The 26,281-nt window shown below is 51.3% G+C and overlaps 1 protein-coding gene and 1 long non-coding RNA gene across 3 annotated transcripts in view; one reads left to right on the top strand and one right to left on the bottom strand.

Annotated features, from left to right (window-relative positions):
* The window catches only part of TLR5 (toll like receptor 5), a 50,443-nt gene extending 37,742 nt beyond the window's left edge, over positions 1-12,701 (top strand). The window contains exons 4-5 of one of the 2 annotated variants that reach the window (XR_011499373.1): positions 8,932-12,058; positions 12,181-12,701. The gene's annotated coding sequence lies outside the window, so the exon portion shown is untranslated. Of the gene's footprint in view, positions 1-73; positions 2,198-8,931; positions 12,059-12,180 lie in introns of those variants that run through there. The other variant, XR_011499374.1, reaches the window with a different exon arrangement.
* Positions 4,054-25,468, bottom strand: LOC139042550 (uncharacterized). Its single transcript, XR_011499375.1, has 4 exons — positions 25,201-25,468; positions 5,691-9,639; positions 5,521-5,598; positions 4,054-4,905 (listed from the first exon to the last, which is right to left on the bottom strand). It is a non-coding gene; the product is annotated as an uncharacterized lncRNA (long non-coding RNA).
* Between the last annotated feature and the right edge of the window lie 813 nt (positions 25,469-26,281).

Below are 26,281 nucleotides of genomic sequence, written 5' to 3'. Positions count from 1 at the left end.
AGTCCCCACAAGTGTGGCTGCAACTGCCTTTGGAGAATAATGGCCTTTCCTCTTCCTTCCTCCCTACCTTCAGGAGTGCCTCTCATTTGCAGAGTCCAACCAGGAACCAGACAGGGAAGGAAACATTCCTGGCTTTGCTTCGCTCTGCAGAAGAGACCTCAGGGGTGGGGTCAGGTGGTGATGCCAGGCTGACCTCAGACAGCCCAGCACTCTCTCGAAGATGCTGTAGCCCATGAGGGGAGTTTGCATCCTCTGAGGAGCATTTTTAGGTCCTCTTCCCACCCTGCTCCCCCGTGAAACCGGGCATGGTGTGCCTGTGCCCCCACAGCAGAGGTGCAGAGGGAGGGTGATTCTGGGTCTGCCCAAACCTCAGAGACATTACCCAGGGTGGCTGGGACAACCATGAATAAGAGCCAAGGTCTTAGCCAAGAAGACAATTGAGGACAGCCATCTGAAGGGAGAAGCAAAGGCAGAAGTGAGGCAAGTAAACGCTTGTAGCCAGTGGAGTTGGGACCAGGTCAGGAAAAGCTGGACACTTCAGGAACAAGACTCTAAGGAGAGAATGCCCAGTGCTTCTGAGAAGATGGCAGCCCAAGGCCTCAAGCTGGGCTGGACCGTCCCCCGCCCCATCTACATCCTCTGCAGGTGGCCTGTGCCCTGTGGTGGGGCGTCTGCAGCCTGAGGGGAACAATGTGTCCTGAGCTCACATGTGTCATAGAAGCCTGCACTCCCCTCACAGCCAGGGAAGGCCAGGGGCTGGTTTCTGAATGTGAGGGGCCTTTCATACCACAACAGCCAATTATTCAAAGGAAACTCTCACAGAGAAAAAAACGATTTGTGAGTTACGCAGTGTTGTGGATTAAATTGTGTCCCTCCTTAACTTCAGATTTTGAAGTCCTAACCCCCAGTACCTCAGAATATGACCTTATTTGGAAATAGGGTCACTGCACATGGAATTAGGAAATCAGGCGGTACTAGAGTAGGGTGGGCCCTAATCCATATGACTGGTGTCCTCATAAAGGGGGAAATTTGGACACAGGCGTGCACACAGGGAGAGCACCATGTGAGGATGAAGACAGAGATCGGAGTGATGCTTCCACAAGCCAAGGAACACCAGTGATGCCAGCAAACCACCAGAAGCTGGGGAGAGGCCTGCAACAGATTCCCCCTCACAGCCTTGGGAAGGCGCCAACCCTGCTGACGCTTCGATCTGGGACTTCTGGTCTCCAGACCTGAGAGATAATAAACAACTGCTGTTTAAGCCGCTGTTGTTTGTGGTCCTCTGTTACAGCCGCGCTAGGAAACGAATACGGGGAGGACCAATTCTTACGGGGTGGGATGGAGGATGAGATGTTCCTAACTGGTCTGACAGTAGAGAACAAGGGAGCTTGGTCATGGACTGGAAAAGAACTGGAACCTTCCCCTGGTTTCCCAGCATTCTGTCGCATCCTCTGTCGCTTGAGCATCAGTCTTGCTTGAATATGGAAGCCTTTGGCCCAGGTGCTATAGGTGGCCAGGGAGGAGCCTGGAAGCTGATGGGGTTCCTGAGCCTGTGGAACTGGGCTGTGAGCAGGCAGAGCCCTGTTATACCACATACACCCGTGGCAGGTTAGTACCCAAGTCTGACATCAGGACATAGGGTGGCCACAGGGACTAGCCTCCCCCCTGAGAACTCCCTTGCCCTCTTCTGGCCTGTAACTTTGGGGAAGATAGAGGGAGAAGACACAATTCCTATCCACGTCTCTGCCGTCCTTCATCCAGCCCTTTCTCAGAACTGACGACACGTTGCAATATGCTTGGGCTGGTTGAATTTCTGCAGCAGAGTGAGGTGGTCAAGCCCATCACTGCTGGAGTCAGACTGATGTGGTTTTGCATCCCAGTTGTGCTACGGACTAGATTTGTGACTTTGGGCAAGTCAGTTAACTCTTCCAAGTTTATGTTTCCTCGTTTGTATTGTGGGGTTTTATGAGTATGATCTGAGATAATCCATGGACTTGGCGTCTAGCACAAGTGCAATGAGCACCAGCAGTTGTCATAAGTTCTCTTGCTCCATCCCACCTCCTGAGATGTGCATCGAGATTCGCTGGTCGGTGGTGTCTGCTGCTGGGGGGAGCCGTTTCCTCTTCCTGAGAATGGTGGCTGAGCTACTCCCCTTGGGGCTGTCCAGGCGCCAGTGCTTAGCCCACAGAGGATAGCAACAAAGCCAGGAGGCCAAGTGTGCTCACTCCTCTGGTCTGTAATTTAAAATGTGTTTGTCTTTGCATTAAGGAAGCTGATGCTATTTTTTTCACTTTAGTTTCTGCCTAGATGATGATTGACCTCTGTGTGTATTATGTATTTCAGTAAAAACAATGGCATTTCAATGGCGTGATCAGCCATGGCGCTTAACTCTCACATCGCAGACTCCAGCGAAGCCTCTTGGTGGGTCTCTGCTTAAGATTGGATTTATCTGCTTATTTACACACTTATACCCTGTGGTGCCTTCCAGGATGGTAGGGCTGATGAAGGAAAATACATGCCCACGAGATGGCAGTGGCATCCAGCCAGCTTTATTTGGATGACACTTGGACAGGTTGCACGGGAGGGAATGTCCCTCGCAGCAGGAGACCTTCCACAGACAGTGGCTGGGGGTACCACCCAGAAGGGGTAGAGGGCAAGGGCATCCAGGGGAGGGGGTGCTCAGGGGGGCTTCCATGTCTAGGGGATGTCAGTCAGCAGCATGGTGGGAGTCTAGAGTGAGGGAAGTCTGAGGGGCAGCTCAGTTTGGGGTCTTCTCCATCTCTGGGGTCTGTCTTCTCTCTGGCTAGCAAATGTTGGGCACAGTTTCACGGGTATGGGTTATACAAAGCAGGCAGGCTCTAAATAGGTGAAAAAAATACTTATTTGGGCTATATTTAAAGCAATTGGATATGTAAAAATTTGACTTTGGTGCTGGCAGGCTTGCAGCTGAGGATCCTAGCCTGCTGTGAAGAAGTAAACCAAATAGGGGCCAATTTTACATTTATACAACATTGTTGTTGTTAGTGCTGTGGGGTGGATTCCAACTCCTAGTGCCCCTGTGCATAGCAGAGCGGAACCCTGCCCAGTCTTTTTGCACCATCCTCTCCCCTTCCAGCGCTGTATCAGACAATGCTCCACTGCCGTTCATAGGGTTTTCATGGCCAATTTTTTCAGAAGTGGGTGGCCTGGTCCTTCCCTCTAGTCATGAAGCTCTGCTGAAACCTCTCCACCATGGGTGACGCCACTGGAATTTGAAATCCTGGTGGCCATAGCTTTCAGCATCACAGCAACATGTGGCTGCCACAGTGTGACAACCAACAGGTGGGTGGCACGGTTCCCTGACTGGGAAACAAACACGGGCTATAGCAGTGAGAGCACTGAATCTTAACCATAGACCACCAGGACTGGCTTTTACAACACACCCCCAAAGGAAATAGTAGATGGAATGCAGGAGCTATTTGTCTGGCCTCCTTATATTGTTCTGCATTCTCTACTGCCATGATGGCTAATATAGATGAGCCTTAGCAGCTACCCAGTAAAGTCCACACACTACTGCCCAAACTAGCCCAAATCCTTGGTTGTCATGGAAATAAAGTTCCCGTGCAGTAGAAGGAATGGCGGCAATAGCATATGAGCATTCTCAGAACCCTAGGAACAGGACTGCCATTTTGGTGTCATCATCAGGGTCACCATCTCCACAAGCAGTTCTTGGGCTCCTGAGAAAAACAAGACAGACCTGAAGTTTCAGGGCTTCCAAAGTGCATGAGCCACAATCTCAGCTCACAAAGGAATTGCTTAGTTGGCAAATTTTTCATTATCTCAATGAAATTATCATTTTTTCAATGCACTTGGGCCAATGGACCATCTTGTTCGATGAATTTACAAGTTGGTTATAAAAATAAAAGTGAGATAATGCCATCATATCTGAGATGTCGTTAAATGCAAGATGCTCCTGTATTTGATGTACTACTAGTAAATTTTAAAAACCTGCCATCTAAATAATGACAATTGTATAATGCATCCTGATTGTTCAATGTTAAGTGCGAAAAAATGTGTTTTAGAATTGATGAGATGCAGCAGTAATAACTCCTTCCTTGTAGATGAGCTCACATGCGCCCTCCCCGCATGGTGACAGAGAAGGTCTCTGAGGTCCCTCTCTGCTGGCACATCCTCTGGTTTGGGTCCAATTCCTCCCTGTGGGAGGCTCAGAGTGCTTTCCATGGACCCAGATCCCCCCATTGGAAGAGGGAGTCCCTTGGTGAGCACTTACAGAGGTTCACTGGATCGCTCAGACATCAGGGGACGTCAGTACTTGACATTCTTAAACATGCCTCACACCTGCAGAAATTGTAGTTTACCCAAGACTGGACTTGAGTGTTTCTCGGTTGCCAGGACTGCAGGCGGCAGCAGCAGATTTAGGATTATGGGCGAAGGCTGGGAGAGTCGACCTCCACCTAGAGGGGCCACCATTTGCCCCTGTAGAGGAGGAAAAATAATTTTCCTCTACCCTTCTAAGTTCTTAGCTGAGACCCCTGTAATAAAAAAGAGATTAACAAGAGAAAAACAAACAGAAGTTTATTAACCTGTAGACCTCATCTATACGTGGGAGGTACCCAGGGAAACATGAGTAACTCCCAGAGGTGGCTTAGAATTCAGGCTTAAATATCATCTTAATAGGGAAAGGGGAGGGGAGATGCAGGCCTCTCAGGGGAGAGTAAGTGATTCTTAGGAAAGATGAATGGACCCTAGAAGACTAGACAGGAGGTACAAGAGTTTGTGACAAGTTGATCTGGGTGCGGTGTTGACTTCTAGGCTCCTCTCCTGTGATGAGAGTCAATCTTCTCTGGTTGATGAAACTCCTGGGGAGGGGACTGATGACAACTCGGTTCCTTTTGGAGGATCTGTCTGTAGGCAGGTAAGGGGACTTCAGTAAAACATCTCCCTGCATTTGCTGTTTCCCAAGTGCCTACAGCACAAAATAGTCAATATGCCAAAGCAGTGTATTTTGAGGGGGGCATATTCTGCCACCCTTCACCCCTTTGACCAAGTCAGGAAAGTAGGGCACATTTTGGCCTTCCTCTCCTGCTTCAGATCTTCGCTTGCAATCCGTCACCAGCTCCACCAGTGCCGCCTCCTGAATATCTCCAACTCTACTTCCCACCATCCCCATGTCTGGTTCACCCACCTGGATCACTGCAACAGCCACGCACCTGGTGGCTCTCAGCCCTGGGCCTACAGCACAATCAAAACTATCCACACCCAGGCCCCACTCCAAGTAGATCACACCAGGATCCCCTGGAGGTAGGAGCTGGGCGTGGTTTCTAAATTCCCCCAGGTGGTTCTCATGTGAACCCAGATTAAGGAATTCAGGATCATTGTTCTTATCCAGTCATTCTCAACCTTGGCTGGGCAGTGGAATCACCTGGGAGCTTTTGACACTCCCATTGCCTAAGTCACACCATAGACCAGTGGCACCAGATCCCTAAGGCAGGGCCCAGGCCTGGGTGTTTTGTAAGTTACCTGGGGATTCCAGTGTGCATCGCTGCTCCGGATGCTCCTCCAGCTTCTTATTCCTCCTCCACGCAGCAGCCAGAGGACCTTTCCAACCACAAATCCAATCACATCGCCTTCTAGTTTAAAATCTTTAAATGGGAGCTTATTGTTTTTAAGATAAAATTCAGAATCCATACCTCAGCTTCTAAGGCTGTTCCTGAGATGTGTCCAAGGTATCACCAGCCTGCAGCAGGGGGACCTGAGGGGCATCCTGGAGGGGGATTCCTGCACCTGAGCAGCCCTGGGGATGCAGGAAGCAGGCAACTGAGGCGGGAAGGACACTGGAGGCAAAGGAAACCAACCAGCGACATGCTGAGATATGGAGCCCAGGGAGGGCATGCAGCTCAGGGTAATCCTTGTGCCACTATATTAAGATTGTTCTGGAGGGTTGCTCCTCCCCACACATCTGCAAAGGCCTTGAAAGCAGGAGTCCTGCTCTTGGTCTGTTCCCTCTCTCTGTTCTCAGTGCTCAGCACAGGACTTGTCTGGCACACACCAGAAGCGAGTGCTAAGGAAGGAAGGAGGGACAGGAGAGAGGCTGGACTTGGGACCTCAGCAGGGCTGGAGCACAGATGTCTAACGTGCGTCTGTGTCTGCCCCAGGAGTGGGAGAGCGGAGGTTAGAGAAACCGTCAGGACCAATTCCGAGCCAAGAGTTTAGACTTTGTCCTAAAGACAAAGAGATGTCATGGAAGGGTTTTAAGCTAGAAGGGACGTGGCCAGATCAGTATTTTGAAGAAGCAATCCTGCTGCAGTAAGAGGATGGGTTGGAAAGATACTACTTGAGGGCAGAGGATTTTAGTCAATAGATTTTTTTTAATTTTCAAATTTTTATTTTTTTTAGGAACTCAGGCAGAAAAGGATGAGGGCAGAGGAAATGAGGCCCCAGCATGTGGGACCCCAGGACTCTGACCTGGGCTGGGGTTGTGCGAGCACAGGGGGTTGGCGGCTGCGCTGGGGTTGTGAAGTGGAGCACAAGGGGCAGCCAAGAGCTGCGGGGCCCATGGCAGGCTGGGAGCCTGAAGCCATCCACATGAAGGGCCCAAGAACAACCACTTGGGCCTCAGTTTTCCCATCTGTAAAGTTGGCATAATGTTAGTACTGAGCTCACAGGGTTTGCAAGGATTCAGTGAGATGACACCTATAAGGCGCTTATCTCAGCAGCTGGTACACAGTAGGCATCCCTTACATGTTAGCCATTATTAATTCAAGGCAAAGGGGCTCCAGCTGGGGTCAGCAAGAAGCAGGCAGGTTGGGTGGGTGGATTGGAGGTGGAGCTGGGCAAAGCCGTGATGTTCTCATGGGTAGTACAGGCCCCCTTGCCTGAAGGCCCAAAGGAGCCACTAAGGGGATCCTGCTGTTCTGCCGAGAAGGGAGAGATTTGAAGTTGACCGAAGAAGAGGAAGGAGTCAGGGATAACCCCAAGGATTCTGGAGTCATTCACTGGTCACAGTGTGGAGAGTAGGCTGTGGATAAGATGACCACTTAGAATCAAAGGCTCGGATACAGGAGGGACCCAGGGGATTTCCGGAACTTAGCAAAGAGGCCCAAGCTGGAGATACAGCTTTGGGTGTTATCAGTACCAAGGAAGGCAAAGAGTGGAAGAGCGTGGAGAGTGAGCAACCCCAAGGGTCAAAGACAGAGCCCTGGAAAATACTGATATTTAAGGGGCAAGTAGAAGAAGAGATGCTGGGAGAGGGAACTTAGCAGGGGTGACCAGAGAAGTGGGGGTGGACAAGGAGAGAGCAACAGCACAGAAGCCAGGAGGCTGTTCCAAAAATAGAGACACATTAGACAATCGTGCGGTGGATGGGTGGATGGATGGATGGATGGGTAGGTGGATGGATGGGTAGGTGGGTGGGTAGATGACTGGATGGGTAGATGACTGGCTGGATGGATGGATGAGTGGGTGGATGGATGGATGGATGGATGGATGGATGAGTGGGTGGATGGACGGGTAGATGGTCATTGTCAAATGCTACATGGAATCCCACAAGAGAGGGCCTGCCTTTGGCTATGTGGAAGTCACTGATGAACTCAGAGCAGTGTCAGGAAACCATATGGCGGTTGTTTGGTTAACGACAAGTGGCTGAGGAAGTGGAGACAGCAAGTGTAGACTGCTCTAGCAGCAACTTGGCTGTGTGTGAAGGGCAGCAAAGACGTAGGTGTTTAGGAGGAAGATGCAGTTAGGAGAAGGTTTTTGTTCATTTTCAAGATGGAAGAAAGACCCTTGAAGGTGTTGATGTGCCCATGGAAAGAAGACTGAGTAGGGAGGGGAGAGCTGAGGACCCAGGAGAATAAGGAGGTCCCTGATCTGGGAAGGGTAAGGAAATAGACATGGAGAGGGGAGCAAATGATTGTGGGGCGAGAGGAGGAGAGGAAGGACCAGGTCGACACATAGATGTCTACGCAAATATCCTTGGCCATGCGTATAGACAAGGCCATAAGGATGCTTTGGAACTCTGACGAAACAGAAGCCAGATGTGAACAGGATAAAACTCACAGTCTACACAGAGCCGGCTGCTTCCCTGTGTCAGCACAAAGCATCTAAGCTATTTTGCCTTTAGGCCTCCAAACCATCCTGTCCTGGCACACAGCAAATTGACTCGTGGCTGAACTGATTCCTTGTCTGATGTGTTTTTTAGGAAACTTTCTTCATCAGTATTTTCAAAGAATATAATGTGCACGCGTGTGTATAAATTCATCTTGTTTAAAGTTTCAGTTAGGAAAATTAAGCCATGCTGATTCGTAATGGAAAAAAAATGTTCACTTCTCATAATAATCTAGATGTGGAGGGGAACGGGCAGTGGGTCTGTTACATGTTTTATGTGTCAGGCAGCGGCATAATTGACATGACAGCAAACACTGAGGAATTCTTTCTCCCAGCAGCTCCCTCCTGATTAATTGCACTGAACTTTCACGGAAAAAATTTTCCTTGAAGTGTTCCACAGTCTGAGTCAGTCTTGGAGTGAATCTTTTGGAGGAAAAAGTGAGCTAAAATTGGTTCAACTGTTTTTGAGTGATGGGATGTTGGAAAACACACACACGCACGTATGTACACTTTCTTCTTTAAAAGAGAGGGGAAAAAAAACCCACCGACCTATTTTTATGCTCACACAACTCCCTAACAGTGGAGGTGTAAACTCCAGACTTGGCAAGGCTGGGACTGACATCTTTGAAGGGCAAACCCAGCCGGCTCAAAGGGAAAAAGGCCACAGACATCACAAAAGTTTAAAATCCTGCACTGAGCCTACGGAGGAAATGTTTCCTACCCAGAATTTCAGCAAACCTCATTACAGAAGGTACACTAAAAGACTGTGGGGAGGTTGCCAACTGCCATTTCTTTTCGTTAAAAACAAGCCTGAAATTTTCTTTTTAGGAGCAGAAAGCAAAGCAACATTGATTGCCCAGCGACACAATGGGAAAGTGACAAACCCTGAGCCTGACTTCAAAGACCTAAGCTCCTGCAGACACTTTAGCTGACTCCCGAGACAATTGCAAGAGTTTTTCTGGATTCATGTGGCTATTTTAAACCTGCATTTGAAGGCACAAACAGAAAAATCCCAGGCACTGGGAGGCTGAATATTGAGACCATGAAAGGAGTAACGAAGCCAGCAGAGTTGATTCCCCAAAGTGCACCCCAAAATTCAAACACAGCGGATCTCCCATAAGAAATGGCTCGGCTATGTCCTTGCGATGACAATAAGCTAACAGGAAAAAGTCAGACTTGACCTGGGATGCATCGGTCCCACCCCAACCATGGGGCTGGAGGTGCCCTCCCCTTATGCCTAGGTTTTGGAGCGGGCTACACCCTGAGGAGAGGAAGTGCCAGCAAGTAAGTAGGGCACGAAATTTGGAATCAGAGGACCCATGTCCAGAATCCAGCTCTGATAATGACTTGGACTCTCCAAGTCTCCATGTCTTCTTTGCATGGCTGTTGTGAGGCCTGGCACAGAGTATATGTTCAATAAGCAGGATCTGCATGGAAGGTCATGGAAGCAGAGGCCCAAGAGCCATGCAATCTGCCTCTCCATTTACTTCTTGCACTTCAGACAGCCCCAGCTTCTTGGAGCTTCAGCGTTCTCATCTGTAAAATGGAAATGACAATGATGATGACAGCTACTCTATCTAAAGTGTGCTCATTTGCTGCCATACCTTCCCTGATGGTTCCTGGGGAGCTCCCACTAGCAGTGTTAGAGATCAATGAATAAATACATGAAAGAATTAGTCAGCTGTAAAGTACTATAAATATGTTTGTTTATTTTTATTGTCATGACACGTTACATGAAAACATAATATGTCAAACACATTGCCCGAGTATTTATACGTTCACAATGACATGAGTGTGCCGTGAGCCGGTTCTCTCTTCCATCAGGCCCACAGTGGGGCTCCCAGCCTCCTGGTTTGAATATGGGCACCCCAGCATCATGAGGCCCTCTGAGGCCAGCACTCCCAGCAGTGTCAGCTCCCCAGGGCGGCAAGGAATGGCAGTCATTGTTATTGGTTGTTGGCCCACTAGCAAAGGGTTCTCAAGATTTGATTTCCTGGAACGACCTCAAAGAGGCCCCCCCCCGCCAAGCTCCCCCACTGCCCTCCCTCTCTTTGTCATCTCCTCTGCCTCTAGTTACCCTCCCACATCCCTCAGCTAATGATGTGGCCCGGCTCCAGCTCTGGAGTTTGACCTTCCCGAAGTCCAGACAGGCCATACGTCCTCCCGGGCCGGCCTGATGCAGAGCCTGTGTCAGCAGCTCTGGGAGACGTGAACCCGTTGTTCTCCAAGCCGTTACCATCCATCTCGAACACGTTGTCCCTGAAACCATTATCGTCCCTTTCAGACAGAATTTATTAAGTGGGAGTGATTCTCACAGACTCTCAGGCAAATTCCATTTCTTTGGCGCCAAAAGCAAACAGCCCCGTGGAGCCTCCTGCTTTAGATCTCCTAGGATGCCAAATGCCTCATCCTTCTTCTCCTGAGGACGGGCAGGCGTGAGATCAAAGAGAGCAGCAGCCACGGCGTCTTGTGAAACACGGGGCTCTTCTAGTAACTTCCAAACCCTGCAGGGTGTGGCCAACGTCTTTGAGAAGGGGGAAATCTGAAGAGGACCTTGGGGCAAACTACTACAAAACAGAGGACGTACAGCGTGTGGGTCACACTTCCCACTTACATTCTCGGCACCAGCAAGCATTTGGGGAGCCCTGGGTACGTATGCACCCAACACTGCACTAACGCTGGTATAGAGGAACTCGGGGTGCATCAGGACTTCCAGTGGTCTACAGTTTACAAAAGCGTGCTTTGCGCGCCTGCTGTGTGCAGTACGGTGTATTAAGCACCATGCGGTGGGGCTGATGGAAAAACAGAACTGACTGGTGTTTGAGCCCAGGTTGCTGACCCTTTTGAACATGTACGCAAGAACCCTCTGGAGAGGTAAGACCCACAGCTAGAGAGAGGTGGTGGAAATGATGTGGACGGTCTATTGTTGTAATGCAGTGGTTTTCGCTAGAATAGAGCAAGATCGGGTGTGAGGGAAGAGAGACGGGGGCTGGTCCTTGAAGGATGGGTAGGGTCTAGATTTGTTGTTGCTCCCCCAGGCCCCTTAGCAATGCTTGCTATTGCCCTTAAGCCAATCTGGTGTCCTTACATTGCTTGCCCAACACGAATCTAGCTCCCGTCTCGGGATCAATAAGATAATCCTTGCTAAAGGTTTCCCAAGGAAGTGGAAGCGTTTTCCTCACGCCCAAACAGCAAAACCTTCCCCTAAACTGCTTCTCCCCTTTGGATTTCTTTAGAGAGAGGCTCTGGTCTTTGTCACGTGTCCGTTCCTACAGCAGTTGCCTCACTCACCCTCCACATCCCCCCAGGTCTCCTCCTTGCTGTTTTCCAAGTTTCCAAGCCGTCTTCCATTTCAGCATTTCCTTTCAGAATTCCATTCCCTTCAGCTTTCAGATTCCGTTGAGCAGAAGGCAAAGCCCAGTGTCTGCCAGACCAGAACTATATATTGTTCTGGGCTGAGTTGTGCCCCGCGCCCCCCCCCGCAAGTTCATATGTGAAGTCCTAATGTCCAGTTCCTCAGAATGTGACCTAACTTGGAGATGGGGTCTTTAGAAAGGCAATCAAGTTAGAGGTCATTAGGGTGGGCCCTAATCAAATATGACAGGGGTCCTTATGAAGAGGAAAACTTTGGAGACAGACACACACACAGAAGAAGGCCGTGTGTGGAGGCGTAGGGAGAGGACGGCCATCTGTAAGCTGAGGAGAGAGGCCTGGACCAGACTCTTGCTCCCAGTCCTGGGAAAGAAGCAGCCCTGACGACACCTCCGTCTTGGACTCCTAGCTTCCAGAAGTGTGAGACAATACATCTGTGTTGTCTACACCACACAGCCTGTGGTCCTTTGTTACCGCCGTCCTCCAGGAGCCCCTGGCTGTGTGCGGGAGGCTTTGGCTCAGCCTGCTGCCGTGGAGAGGAGGAAGAGGGCCCAGCTCAGAGGCCGGGAGACAGAACCTACAGGTAGGCCAGTGGCCTGGCTCTCAGGAGCGCTGGTGATATCTGGGGCTGGAGAAGAGGACGGCTGGGCTGCGGAATTCAGATGTGGCATTTGTTGCAATATTCGTCCCCTCTTTGTTCCGCAGAGATCGCAGGCAGCCACTTCCAGGTTCTACAAGGCCTCGTCTCTCTGGGACCCAGGTTCCAGTCTGAATATCTTCGCAGCAGGTGCGCAGCCTTGGTGCCACCTGCCATCACTCTCTCCACCTCATGCCCGCCGCTCCCTTCCATGACATTCGGCTCCATGTTTGTGTTGGCATTAGTCTCTGGTTGGCCTCTCTCCTTTCAGAGGGTAAGTTCCTCCTGTTCCGTCTGTCACCTGGTGTCCCCCTGCAAAGTAGGGTGACCAAATGCTGTAGGACGGGGGTGGGAACAGCGCTGGGCTAGAAGCCAGGAGACAGCTTTCTGAGCCTCAGTTTCCTCACATATAAAATGAGGCGGATGGACTCAACAACCTCCCCAGTTTGAATATTCTGAGGATCTTTAAATAGTTGTTACCTCCAAATAGAATAGGTATTCTGACAAAAAGTGGGGCAGGGAGGGTGGGAAAGCGCATCTTCTAGTCACTCTGGGACCCTCCAGCAAGGCAATCCAAGGTTTTCAGGGCGAGTTTTTCCCTGTCCACTGATGGAAGCATGAAACAGATCCCCAGCATCTCCCAAGGGACTGGGGCTCTCCTCTGGGGTCAGTGATGGAGAGAGGCTCCCCCAGACCGCCCACCATTGAGGGTCTCCTGGCTCATCCTCCCGTGGCCGTTCTCCTCGTCACCCCCAGGTGGCGCTGCAGGACCACAGCCCTGCACCAGCTCAGCCCAGAACCCTTCCTTGGGCAGGAGAAACCAAGAGGCTAAGCTTAAATCCAAGGCCTTCTGGAGCCTTCTACATCAATCAACCCAAAGGCATCTAGCATGTCCCTGCCACCTGACGTCAGAAGTGACACAGTACTGAGAGCCTGGCTGCTGGAATTCGCGCTGAGCCAGCACCCAGCTGGTCTGAGCCTGCCATCCCGGCCGGTGTCCTGGTGCCCAGAGGGACAGTCTCCCCTTTGCCTCTCCCACCTCCAGAACCTGTACCAGCACCGCGTCCACAGACACTTTGGCCTCAGGGAAGAAAACCTCGGGAAGTCTCAAACTCACAAACATACACACACACACAGACACAACAGTCTTCACAGATGGAGCCTTCTGGCTGGGAAAATGGCTCCCCTCCCCCACCTACATTCCTTCTGTAATTCCTCCATACTCAGGAGGACACCCCCCCACACACACACCCCCCACACACTCACACACCACACTCACACACACTACACATATCACATTCACACACACCATATACCACACACCACACACCCCCCACACACTCCTACACACCCATGCACATCCCACTCACACACAGCAGACACACACAAACACATGCAGAGACACATACCACATACATCACAGAGCATCACTGAAGTGTGATCCCAGATTGGCCCCTGTGTGAGTCCAGGCTGACTTGCAAACAACTCAGTGATCCTCTCTCCATAGGAAAACGCTGGGTCCCAGGAAGAGCCGGCCGGCTCCCCATTGTAGCCTGGCCTGCATTCCAGCGCCTGTAGAGCTCGCAGCAGGCAGTGCTCCTGCAGACAGAGGACTCAGGAATATTCTAGGAAGTCTGATAAATGCACATTTCTTCAAACGTTGGCTGTTTTTGTCAAGAGTTCTAAGCTACTGAAGGTAAAGAACCATTTATGAGATAACGGGAAGGAAAGGGTTAAAGCTGATCGGCCGCACCTCACATCTTTTACATATTAAATGACCTCTTTGCCCTGACGCCCCAGAAAGTCAGTGGGACCAGTGCCATGTGAGGGTCAGAGTCAGGCTCACCTGGCCTGCAGGCTGCTGGAGAGGTGGGCCACCCCCCAGGAATGGCTCCTTGCAGAACTGGGAGCCTTGAGCCCAGTCCTTGTGGCTGGGATGATGGTCAATGCAAATGTGAGATGCAACAGGTGCCAGGGAGCTCCATGCTGTGTATCCTTTCCACCCCGCCTCAGCCGAACGAACGGCCAAGTAAAGAGGGTGTGAGTTCAGTGCTCTGCACAAGGTCATTCCTTGATGCACGAAGTCCATGCAGGCCTAGTAAATAGAAGTCCTCAAAGGCACTTGGACCCAACTGGCAAGCTGGTCATTAACTTGGTGCCTAGCAGATAGGATTCAACCTGCCAGCCCGTGTTTCTCAATAGTGATGAGGGATTGTCCCCCACAACGAGGATTGCCAGGACTTAGAAAATGATGACTGTCACCGAATAGGGTGTGGACAGTTAGAATGAAGAATGATCAAAGATGCAAGGAATCGGCGAGTTTAGCGTCCAGCCTCGCCTTTGGAAGAGGGCCTTGTTCTGATTCCTCCCCAGGGATGATCCAGCTTCTGCTTGAACCCCTCCGGGGACAGGAGGCTCCCTTCTGTAATCAGCCTACTCCATTACTGAGGTGCTCATTCTTATTCTCGTATTGATGTAAAACTTGCTTTCTGGAACTTTTGCCCATTGGTCCAAAATGCACCTCTGGAGCTCCACAGACGGGCCTCCTCTCTTCCCACGAGGCAGGATGACCCAGATCTCGGTCACCAACAACAGTCTGCAAGGGGGGCTGTGTGAGGGAGCAAGAGTGGACCAGCAGCTGCTGGCATCAAGGCAACCTGCCGCCTTCATTCCTGGGAAATCACCAGGGGCACGAGGCCTGGGCTGGGAGGCAGCGTTTTAAGTCTCACAGATTCCGTGGATTGAAAGGATCCAGAAGCTTGTAGCCTCAGAGGAGAGGTCCACAGCTCCTGGGGCTGACCCCTCCCATGGGAAGGGCAGATGCATTGAACTCCCCGAGACGGGACCTGGCAGCCTCATGCGTTGTGTAGATAGTCGCAATGATAGCCTCCGACAGCTGTTCCGCTCCCTGTCCACACCTGCCACACATGCCAAGCCTTTCTCTCACCCTGCTGACTCTGGACTGGCTTTGTGGCCTGCCTTGACCAACAGAAGGCAGGAGAAGGTTCTAGACCTAGCCTTTAAAAGGCCTGAAAGTTTCTCTTTGGGGGACACCAGCCACCATGCTGTAAAGCAGCTCTGACTAGTCTCTGAATGGTGAGACCCCTGTGGGATGGAAGCTTCAAGTCCCCTCTGTCTGGCCCCTCTGCAGTCGCTGTCCGTGTCCCACTCTGCCCCGGGCGGTGCCACCCCAGCCCTACAGCCCTCTCCTCCTGCGCAGCCCTCGGCCCTCCTCTGCTCGCTGCCCATTAGCCCTTCTGCCAGCCGCGTGCCCAAGCACATGACCTCTGAGCCTCCCTCCTTCCCTTCCGGCCTCCGCTTCTCCGGCCCTGCGCGGCCCAGGCCCTGATGGATGACCCAGTGCTGGCGGCCAGAGCAGGGAGATGGCCGAGCAAGGTCACCGATTGGCTTTGATGGATGGAGCCCCCAGGTTTCCTGAGGGCCTCATAAATGTTAATCCTGTTCCCTCTCCATCCCTCACAGCTTCCCTGCAGGATTAGCTTTTGCGGGGCCTTTCGGCGAGAGAAATGAGCATGCGAGGGCGGGCGGGCGGGAGAGTCTGATGGACTCGTTGCTCTGCAGGTCCCATCGCCTCCGCGGAGCCAGCCGTTACAGACATTACCTCATCTCTCTGAGATGAGTCTCCAGATCTCCAAGATGGGAGGGGGAAAGTGACTCTTTCCCTCCCGGCCTGCCCTTCTCCCCCTTCCCATCCTTGTGTGGATCTGGGAAGGCAGGAAGCCCGGGAAGGCACACTCGTGCTCCAGAGAGAAAGTGGACCTTGCCCGACCCCCTCCCATAGCCCCAGAGGAAGGGTCCCCCGAAGCCTGAGCCAGGCCTTGCCTCTCAGGGATGCGAGGGGGTCCTCTGGGCTGGGGCTGGCTGTCCAGCACCACCGCAGGCCCCAAGATTTGTTGGTCCCACTTGTCTTCCTCCCTGCGCCTGGCCTTTGTGTCTGGCTGAGCTGTGTGTCTATGTGGTCCCCTCCACCCCGTGCCTACAGCCTTCTTAGGACAAGGACCCTTATATCCATTTCGGTCTCTCACAGACCCTTCTGTGCGGGGTGTCTTTTATATAATAGTTGCCCAGCAAGTGAGAAGTGAAATGAAATGAAATGAATTAGAGTGTGAGGTGTGGAAGTAATGGGGACTGAGGACTTGACCTCCCCTGGAACCCAGAAGGCAGACACCAGGCCAGAGGCCTCGTCCACACCCAGCCCCACTGTCCATAAATGCAACCGGCAGATGCTGCATGAGGCCCAAGTGCCGCAGAAGGCCACGAGGGTGCCAGGACACTGGTTCCCAGGTACCCTGGGCTGTGCCGTGTGTTCGGGGTCGGGGCTGGCCGCCATTGCTCCCTGTGGATGCAGAATGGCCCCACACAGTGGGATGCGAAGAGAAGTTTCTGGAACAGAGCCCATCTCTTGGGTTGCAGTGGCGTCCACTCACTTGGTCTACTGTGGTTCTCTTCCCTTTCACAGGGGCTATTACTGGTATTTCCCACTCATCTTCAAGACTAAAAAAGAATCTCTGAAAACCACCAGAAGGGGAGGAGGGCTGGAAAGGAACCCCACCAGCCCTCTGCTCCTGAGAGTCACTCATCTGCACGCAGGAAGGCTGCTCTTTCCTGTTTAGACATTGTGTCTGGCCAGAGGAAATCAAGACCGAAGTAACAATAATAATTACATAAACCCATGATATGTTAACATCACCAGTATCAAAAATGACTCTGTTTAGGGAGGGCCTGCCAAGCCCGACGGGGCACAGCTTGGCTGTGGGCCGCTGTGGTCAGATGAGGAGCTGTGGCATTTAGAAGACTTGACCAGGGAGGGGATCCCTTAGGGACGCCCGTGGATGCCCAAGGGAGCCATCGGATTGAGGAGAACGGGCCTTTGGATGGAAGGGGACAGCAGTGTGGAACGGCAGAAGGAGTGCGAGCTTTGCTCTCAGCCCCGGTCCAGCTCCGGCCGGCTGTCGGACCTCGGACCAGCTCCTCAGCTTCTCTCCATTGCAGCTTCCTCAACACTAAGATGGAGCTAATACACAGCTCCTTGTACATGTGACACTATTGCCCACACCCTTGAATGTTTATGAGGCACCTTGAAGAAATGCCTACACCAAAAATGCGAGCTTTATTCAATCCCGAGAAGAGAATGGTTGGATCAGAAAGGGACTTCGTTTCCAGTGAGGGAAGAGATTTCATATGGGTGCAATTTGTCCCAGGCCTGCTTCCCTTCTCCTTGTGAGCTGATTGGCATCACCCAGAGAAACCCTCCTCCCCTTCGTCGGTACCAGGAGGGTGGCCTCTGCCCGGGGCAGTGACCGTCCTCATGCAGCCCCATGTGTGTCCATGGAGCTCAACCCCAGAAACGTTTGTTGAGAAGGGACCCCACACTAGGCTGTGTGCTAGTTTACGCATCTGTACATACAAAGCAACCAGGAAAAGAGAATGAGTGGTTCCCTGGAGTCCAACACTGGCCTCCCGGCTGGGATGAACAATCTCTCAGCCCTTCCATGGCTACGGAGAGTGGCCTTCAGCTGAGTTGATGTTAATAGAACACCAGAGGGAATTCTAGTTAAATGCCAGAAAGCATGTCCTGAGGGTAAGGATTGCACCTGGAGATTTTGTCTGATTGCTTTGTTTCCATTCCTTTAGGATGTTTCAACCCACCATGTTTATGGGATGAACTAACAAAGAAGGAAACTGAGGCACAGTGGGAGGCAGAGTGCACCCCAAGCTCGCACAAGTGATTTGCAAAATCTAAGAGCGAACGTGGAGGGCGGGTCAATGCCCCGTGAATTCAAGTGAATGTTGTCTCCAGTCCCATCACAGAGAGCAAATTGATTCTGCAGGTCTCTCTTGTTTTTTTAATCAAATGCTTGTTTTTAGTTGACTGTGTCTGGTTTCTTCCTGAGAGACCATGAAGACACCAAAAATAGTGTTCCCTGAACCTAACAAATTGTGAGCAAAAAATATACGCGTGGCAAGGCTCATTGTTGAGCTGTAAATGTTTGACACACCCCGGATGAACTGAGAGCCTTTTCACCAGGATGGGTGAATAAATCAGCTGCCGCCCTTCACCCAGGGGCACTAACCCAGGCTCGGCTTCTCACGTGCTGGCAGCTGGTGGACCCGAAGCTGCACAGCCCCACCTACATCCACGCTATGCTGTCCCTGAGGACGGACAGGCCACCCGGGCCCTGCACAGCCCACGTCCGCATTGTCACGTGCTGTCTTCCCAAGACCACAAGAAGCAAACTGTCTCTTTCTAAAGAAAGAAGTGACCACTGAGATGGGGGTGGTGGGGGCACTTGCCGCCCCTGGGGCTGAGGTCACTACTCCAGGTGCTGTCCTTCCACCCACCCCCACACACTCCCTCCAGACCCTGCAGAGCGACAGCTCGGTCCACACTCCAGGGGCCCCTCCGAAGCCAGGAAGTTTGCTCTCTGTCCGCTTCTATTTTGGGAGCTTGGAGGCAGCCCTGGAATTTTACAAGCTTGGGAGGAATTGGCACTTTTCTTTGCCCCTGCCTCCCCTCCCCACAATGCCCCGTCCTTGGCTTCCCCAGGCGGACTGCAGGGAAGCCAGCTCCTGAGCTGGTGGCGGGGGAGAGCTGGGAGGAGCGGAGGCCGAAGCCTCAGGAGGAAGAAACCAGCAGCTCTCCCCTTTGCAGAGGCCCCTGTGCAGGGAGAGGCTAAAAAGTTTGTGAGTTTTGTAGCAAAAGTGTCGGGTCTGTGATCTCTCGACTAGAATACCTGAGAAGATTCCCTTAGCTGATGTTAGGGCAAAATAGACAGACCTCCATAGAGAGAGGGCTCCTAGCTGTAAAAATAAATGGCACCAGGACTATACTTCTTACGGGGCTCCCTGACTGCCGCGTGGTTTCTGTTGGCGCCAGGATTTTTGTCTTATTCACTGTTCTGTGGCCGGTCCGTGGATCACAGTGCCTGGCCCATGGTGGGTCCTCAATAAATGTTGAAGGAAGGAAGGAATGGGCATAGCATACTCCTGTGATCCCATCTGGCAGCTGTGTGTCCACAGACACAGGGGACAGAGGACAAGAATGGGGATGGCTCTGTGCAAACTGTCCCCTCTACCCAGACTTGGGGGATAAAAGTCTAGCTTCTGCTGACAGAAAACCCAAGTGCACCATCTTCACGTTCTCGCTTCAGTTCTTTAAATCCTCTCAAGGGAGGAGGAACTGTTGCAGCAGGAAGGGCTTAGGGTAGACAGTAAGCAGAACTCGTGATTACGCCCATGACATAGCAGCCGTGTGGCGGACACACATTTACCACTGTCAGGTCCCTACGACATCCTCAGGGGATTCCAGTGGCAGGACCCTCGTGCTGGGAGAACAGCCATTAGCCAAACTTAGAAAATTCAAGCCTTTCAAACAATCCCAGATTCAGACTGACTTATTCTCTGCTTGACAAGAATCAGAGTTTTAGAGCTTAGAGCAAGGCTTCTCAACGTCATCACTGGCCCTTGGGGCCACACTGTTCTTTTGTGGGGCTGGCCTGTGTGCTGTAGGATGTTCAGCCGCTTCCCTGGTCTCTACCCACTAGATGCCAGCAGCACCTGCCTCCCAGTGTGACAACCAAAACTGTCTCCAGACATTGATAAATGTCCCCTGGGGGATGAAATTGCCCTTGGTTAAAACTCCTGAACTAGAGGGAATTTAAGGAAGGATTTTTATTTTACAGCTGGGTAAAGGGGGGGCTGGAAGCGCTTGAGTAAGTTGCCACAATAAGAGACCTAGTAAGAGCATCTATCCTTAATGTCATGGTACCTAGGACGTAGTGGAAGCTAGAAAAATGTCTGTTGGCTGAATAAATGCAACAGTGCACTTAGCGGTCCTGCAGAGTTTGTCCTGGGGAAATGGATGAGGAAGCCTATCAAACTTTGCAAATGGCTGAGGCCAGAAGGGCGAGACAGAGGACTTTCCTGCAAGCAAGAAGACACTGCCCCCAGAGGACTGTCCCTTGCCTGGGGTAACAGGGGTAGTAGGAGAGTGAATCGAACAGCTCTGAGCCCATGCATCCCCAGGCTCAGGGTCTCAAAGGTTTCGCTTCACTTGGGCCAAGCCTGGATAGCCCCACCTCTAGAATAATTCTTAGAAAGTGTCTTTTCCTCAGCCACCCTCCTGGGATCGTCCCTTCCCTTTTATCTTACCCTATGCCAGGTGTTTCTAGGAGTGGCAAAGATTTGTTTCCCTCCCATCATATAGAGTCATTGCTCAGGAGCTCACGGGAGTGCCCAGCTCCTCTGGTGCCTTGATAGGGCCATGTGCGTGCTCTCAGCATGGCAGGTGTGTGGCAGAAACAGATGGGTAAAAAGAAGATGTGTCTTCCCCATGTCTCTCTCTCCACCCACTGGCGGAATGCAGAGGACACCAAGGACTTAGAAGAAGGCAGAGCCACAAGTTGGAAGGAGACTGGGTTCCTGAATGACCACGTGGAAGGCTACCTGACTAGGAACTTCCTCACTGGACTGTGATATGAACAAGAAATAAACAATTGTGTGTTAAGGCACTGAGAACTCAGGGTGTGTCTGTTCCAGCAGCTAACATTACCTTAACTAGTACAGTTGGCCACAAGGAAAACACAAGAGGGGACTTCAGCTCTCAGATGGTCTTGTCTGAGGGCCAGTGGCCATCGAGGCACCACCAGCAGAGGGTGACTGTGAAGCCTGACACAGAGCTTCAGCAGCTCCATCAGCTGGCGTAGCTCCTGCTCCTGAGGCGAGCGCCACGTCAACTCCTGAGCTCGTGATGCTGAGGAAGAAGGCTTGTGAATGAGCCTCTTAGTGGCATGTCCTTGTTTTCAGGAAATAAAGTCCCAACCCTGACAATTGCATCCTCAATTTTCCCTCCTCCATTCCAGAGACCCCCAAAAGCCTGTCTTCCTTGTAAAAGATCTTTCCGTGGAGATGGATAGCCTCTATGTTACTAAAGGGAAACAGAACAACCCAGGCTACGGGGCTTGCCTCTCTTTATTTCACCAGCATTTGTCCCAAGAACAATGAACAGGTGCCCAACCTACACTGATGTGACCAGAGGACTCACAAAAGTCATCCTCCCAGAGCAAAGAATAAATCAGCCCCCGGGGTGCAGCCTGCTTCTACTTTTAGAGCCAAATAAAGAAAATCTGGATTCCTTTTAGAAGAACCCTTTGCCTCTGCTTTCAAGACTTCAGAAGTATAGAGGCTCAACCATAGAGCACCCAGTGACTTGATAAAGAAAATATTTTAATGATGAGGAAAGACACATCTATCTTTGAAATGGTCATTTGACAAGAAGCTTCAGTCTCAAACTACGTGTGACAAAGCCTGAGTTCCGGTGAATGAAGTCTGGGCAGCCCCGGGTTGGCCAAGCGAGAAGTCCCAGTTTCTAGTCTTTTGGTGTCAGTGGTTTTTGGACATTGTTCCTCAGCACGGGGAGACTGTGGGGTCCCCGAGAGTGGACACTTTGTCCCTGCACCACCCACACCGCTTGGCTCCCACTGAGTGTCTGCTGGTTCAATGCTTGTCACTCAATGCTGAGCCGACCCCCTCCTCCCTCAGCCACACCACTGCATTTCAAACCAGTGACCACTGGTATTGCACATGGGTTTGCGATAACCAGTCTTCTGTACCTTAACTGCCAACTCCTCATAATTTTGCTTGTCTTCTTGGGGCTCCTGATAGGGCCACGTAATGGCCTGGCCAACCCATACATCTGGTCCAAGCTGTCTGTCCAGACTGATTTTTCATGACCTCTCCCCACCAGCCGCCTGACAAGTTCCCATGCTGAGAATGCCACCCTTCCTCTTTGCCTACACGGCCTCTGCCTGTCTTCTCAACACAGCCTTTCCTGCTCACTGCCGGACCGCCATGATCATTTCCTTCTTCGCTGTTGGGATATGAATCACCCGGGGGACTTATTCATTGATTTAACAAATATTTATTGAGCACCGACTATGTGCTAAGCACTAGAGATGAAGAATAAATAAATCAAATGGCCCCACCTGCTTGGGGCCCTGCCAAGCATTATTCATAATAAAAGCTTTTTCCTTCTTTCAGCTCTGGCCTGGTGCCATTTAACCTTCAAGCGCACATCCCCTGGCTCCTTTTCCAAGCTTAATACTATTTTCTAATCGTCACCTAGCTTGCCAAGTGGCCTAGCCGCAGGGAGAGAACTCAGCAGACCCCTCAGTAATTAAGAATCTCATTCTGTTCTACATGTCGGCCTCTGTGAGTTTGGTTAATGTGAGTTTGCCTCAAGAGACACAGCCACTCTCGGCATACTGACAGCAAAGTTTCTGGGAATATGAGGCTGAGAGCCAGACGGTGGGGTTGTCAAATTCCTGGCGAGGAGGGCCCCGTGGGCCTTTCCTGAGTTCATCGCTTCTTGTCACTTTGTACCTCCAGAAACTGATCCCAGGAGTCTCACAGCTGTAAGAAAATACAGAGCCTGCACAGACCACGGTGGGGCCTCCTCATTATCGTGCGCAGCGCGTTTGCGCTCTGATGGATTGGACCTGCCTGGGTACCGTCTGGCCTCTACCCTGCAGGGACTTGATATGTGTTTGTTTATGAGCAGAGCGCTGATAAATCCCTGATTTAGAGCTTTTACAAAACCCAGAAGGTTAATTAAAAGAAGAACATACTTTCAATGACTTGAAGACGGTGAGCACCAGACAATTAAGTTAATCACTCTCATTGTTTTTGTGCTCAATAAAAGTGCTTTTAATTCAATTACTTCTAATTCTCTGCCTTCTCCTTCAGTAGAGAGTTTTACAATAATTAACTTGTTCTAAAAAAATAAAATTTCAGCCAAAGCCTAAGCCAGAAAAGGGTAAATCTGCGGGGGATGGACAGAGTTTCCATGTCAGCCACGCTTGGAGATGTGCTGAAATCCCGAGATGCTGATACACCGAGAAAAGTGTCAGAATTTTCCATTTGTTGCTGCAAGTCTGTTCATTAACTGACTGATGTGGATTTTAGCCAGTGCTTGGACCTTAGCCAGACTCTCTAGGTATAAATGAGTTTTTAAAATCATCATTTATGGGAATTCTGTTTCTTATAGGAAATCTTCAGTGCGTCTTCTAACATTTAGTATTGTACCCTTCTCCATCGTCTTGGAACTCCATCTCCCCCACTGACTCTTACCTTGGTCCAGGTCAAACTTATGCCCACACCACAGATTCTTCTCTGGCAAGAGGTGAATGATGCTGGAAGAGGTGGGCAGGGCTAGACCTTGGTGCCATTCAGCCGCTTGTGGGTATTGCTGATTTTCTTAATGGTATTTCATAGTGCCTGGACTGAACAACCTATGTCTGCGTGACCAGGGCGGGATGGAAGGACTCTTCCATCCACGATCTGTCCCCAATCTCATTTGCCTTCAAAGAGATGGCATGGAAACCCAGAAGATGTGTCCTATCCAACGTGAGTACAGCACTGGGCTCCAGGATTGGGCCATTCCTGTCTGGATTCCCATCCCAGACAAGCAGGGTCTGCGGCTTCTGTCTAAACCAAGGTTCAGGTGGGGCAGAGCATGACTCATGGAGCTGAGGGGTTAGGGTTACGGTGGAGGATCTGAGAAGTTCGAGTTTGAGTTTTGAGAGTTCTAGTCAAGGGGTGAAGACCAGACCCAGAATGGAGGTCTAAACCCTGCAGGTCAGCTCAGGTGATGAGCTGGTGGCAGTGTCAGGAGAGCAACTGGGAGTCAGTGCACGGCCACAAGCTCTGTGGGGTACTTCACGGGAAGACGAGCAGGATGGACACTGAACCTGCTCCTACTGTCTTATTGCCCAGGTCAGAAGTAGCCCGGGCCTGGGCCTAGGATGACATAAGGGAGAGCTTTATTCTACATCCACCTGCCCAGATGTGGACCTCTTTACACACTGCCCTGCTCCCTGGAAAGCCAGAATGAATCTGTTGCCCTTCTCTTCATACTCAAATTGTCGATGCATCTATTTCTTCTCCAACTGGACTATGAGCCTCTGAACAGCAGAGAACATGCTTTATTCATCTCCATATCAACCTCTCAATAAACATTTGTCGTGCAATCATAATTACATTAATAATAAGAAAAAGATGAACAACTTCCCGGGTGCCAGGCTCTTTGCTAGGTGTTTACGTGAGTGAGCACACTGACTTCTCAGAACAATTGTGGTCCATAGGAATCAACATCTCCATTTCAAAGATGAGAAAACTGAGGGTCAAAGAGGTCAAGCAAAGTGCCTGAGTCCTCCACCTGCTAAGTGGCAGAGTCTGGCTTTGAACTGTCACCCAGGGAAGTCCCTACAACATTTTCCATGTCTAAGGCTTTGGTTTTCAGCTGTGCTTGCTTATAGGAACCAAGGCAGAACATTGCTAGATGTCAAACCGCAGAACCGGTCCAAACCAGAAAGGTCCAGGATGGTGACGGGGTGCCGTGTGCAAAAGGAAACGTGTGCAAAAGGTGCTGTGTGCAAGAAGGGAAGATCTTCGAGTGCCCCAAATGCCCCACCCGAGCAATGATGTGGAGACGCCTCCGCCTCCACATCGTGTAGTAACCCTGCCCACCTGCCCTTCGGGGGAAGGCATTCGAGAGCACAGCGCTGCCTCCTCCATTCACTGATCAATGATAACATTCCTGCTCTGCTGTTCCGAACCCGGTCTTGTTCTACTGGCATGGGCGGCTCTGGCCAACAAGATCCACTTGCTGGTCACCCGTCCCTTGGGGTTCAGTAACAAAACCAAGTTAAACCAAGCTTAAATGCACACTAAAATCAGGGCGTACTCCACAAGGAAATCTTACATCCAACTCTGGGCAAAAGGATGAAGAACCAGCCTGTCTGGGTGGTTGAGGGGACATTAAAGGGACTGTGACTTTTGAGGGGAGAGTCCGAGAACATAGGCATACAGACACTGCCCTGCTCCAAGAAATATCCAGATACAACATTGACAAAGAGATGACAGGCCTCCTCCTGTCTCCAGACCCCCAGAACCACCTGGACTGGTCACTCATGATCCTTTTGGAAGCCACGAAATCGCCCTTTACCTTTACAGAGGAACACCATGGCCCTGGGAAGGCAGGAGAAGTGGCGATGCCCCAGGTCACTCACCGTAGGTGGCCCCAGCCTCCTGAAAGGGGAGCCAGCCATCTCTGGTGAGCAGCTGTGGAGCTCAAAAAAGGAGACACTTTAGTTCTTGGGAACCCCTTGTGAAAATAGGAAGAGAATGGCCCACATGCAAGGTGAGCCTCCAGCTTGTTTTAATTCTACATGGAGATGGAACTGGGCACCTGGCATGTGAGCCAGGCCCAGGACAGAGGCCCTTACAGCTCCTGTCAGCGCTCTGGGGCTTTCCAGGGCCTTTCCAGTATTTCCCACACATCGCATGATACACCCTACTAGTTCAGATCATGCATATGTATTTCGTATCCCCGTGTTACAGATGAGGAAAATCAGAGAGCTCCCAACGTCACGCAACTCATATCTGGACCCAAGTCTCAGTCCACTGGGCACCCCAGCACTCTTCTTCTGGGACAAAGCAAGGAAGGGTGTGGACTCAGTGCTGGAATTAGAAAGGTCCTCTGAGGTCATCTAATCCACCCCCAGCCATGCAAGAATCTCCAGGCGCTGGGCCGACAGGCATCACCAAGCTGTCCTCACTTAACTGTTCTAGGCCTGCCCAATCACTGTCCAACAAGACAACCCGCGCCACTTTGGGTGGCACTCATCTCCCAATGCTTGTCGTCATTCATTCACTTGGAGGGGAGTCCCCTTGAGTCTCAGCTGACTGGGTCTGTCAGAGCTCAGGCCAGACTGCAAAGCTCTGGGAGAACGAGAGGACAGGCCATCAAGGACGCTGCCAAACGGGCCACGTTGACTCCTACGATAGCCTCTTGCTGAGGGCAGACTCACCGGTTTGCTTCCAAATCAAGAATCCCGCTGCATGGCCCCTTGGTGGTGACGGGCAGTGAGGGGCCTGCTCCTGCTGCGGATGGAGGAAATATCTGCAACATGAACTTGGGGAGGGGACGCAATTCAGCCCATAAAACTAATATTGCCTGTGAAACGCCAGTTGCTCATTCAGTCGATAGTTTATTCGCTTTAGGAACATTTGTGGAGTGTAGTCTCTGTGGCTGGCGCTGTATTCAGTGCTGGGGAGACAAAGATGAGTGAAACCCAGGCTTGTGCATCA

The sequence above is a fragment of the Equus asinus genome, chromosome 30 (genome assembly GCF_041296235.1).
Source record: "Equus asinus isolate D_3611 breed Donkey chromosome 30, EquAss-T2T_v2, whole genome shotgun sequence".
Classification (NCBI taxonomy): Eukaryota; Metazoa; Chordata; class Mammalia; order Perissodactyla; family Equidae; genus Equus; species Equus asinus.
This window is presented reverse-complemented; position numbering and strand designations above follow the sequence as displayed.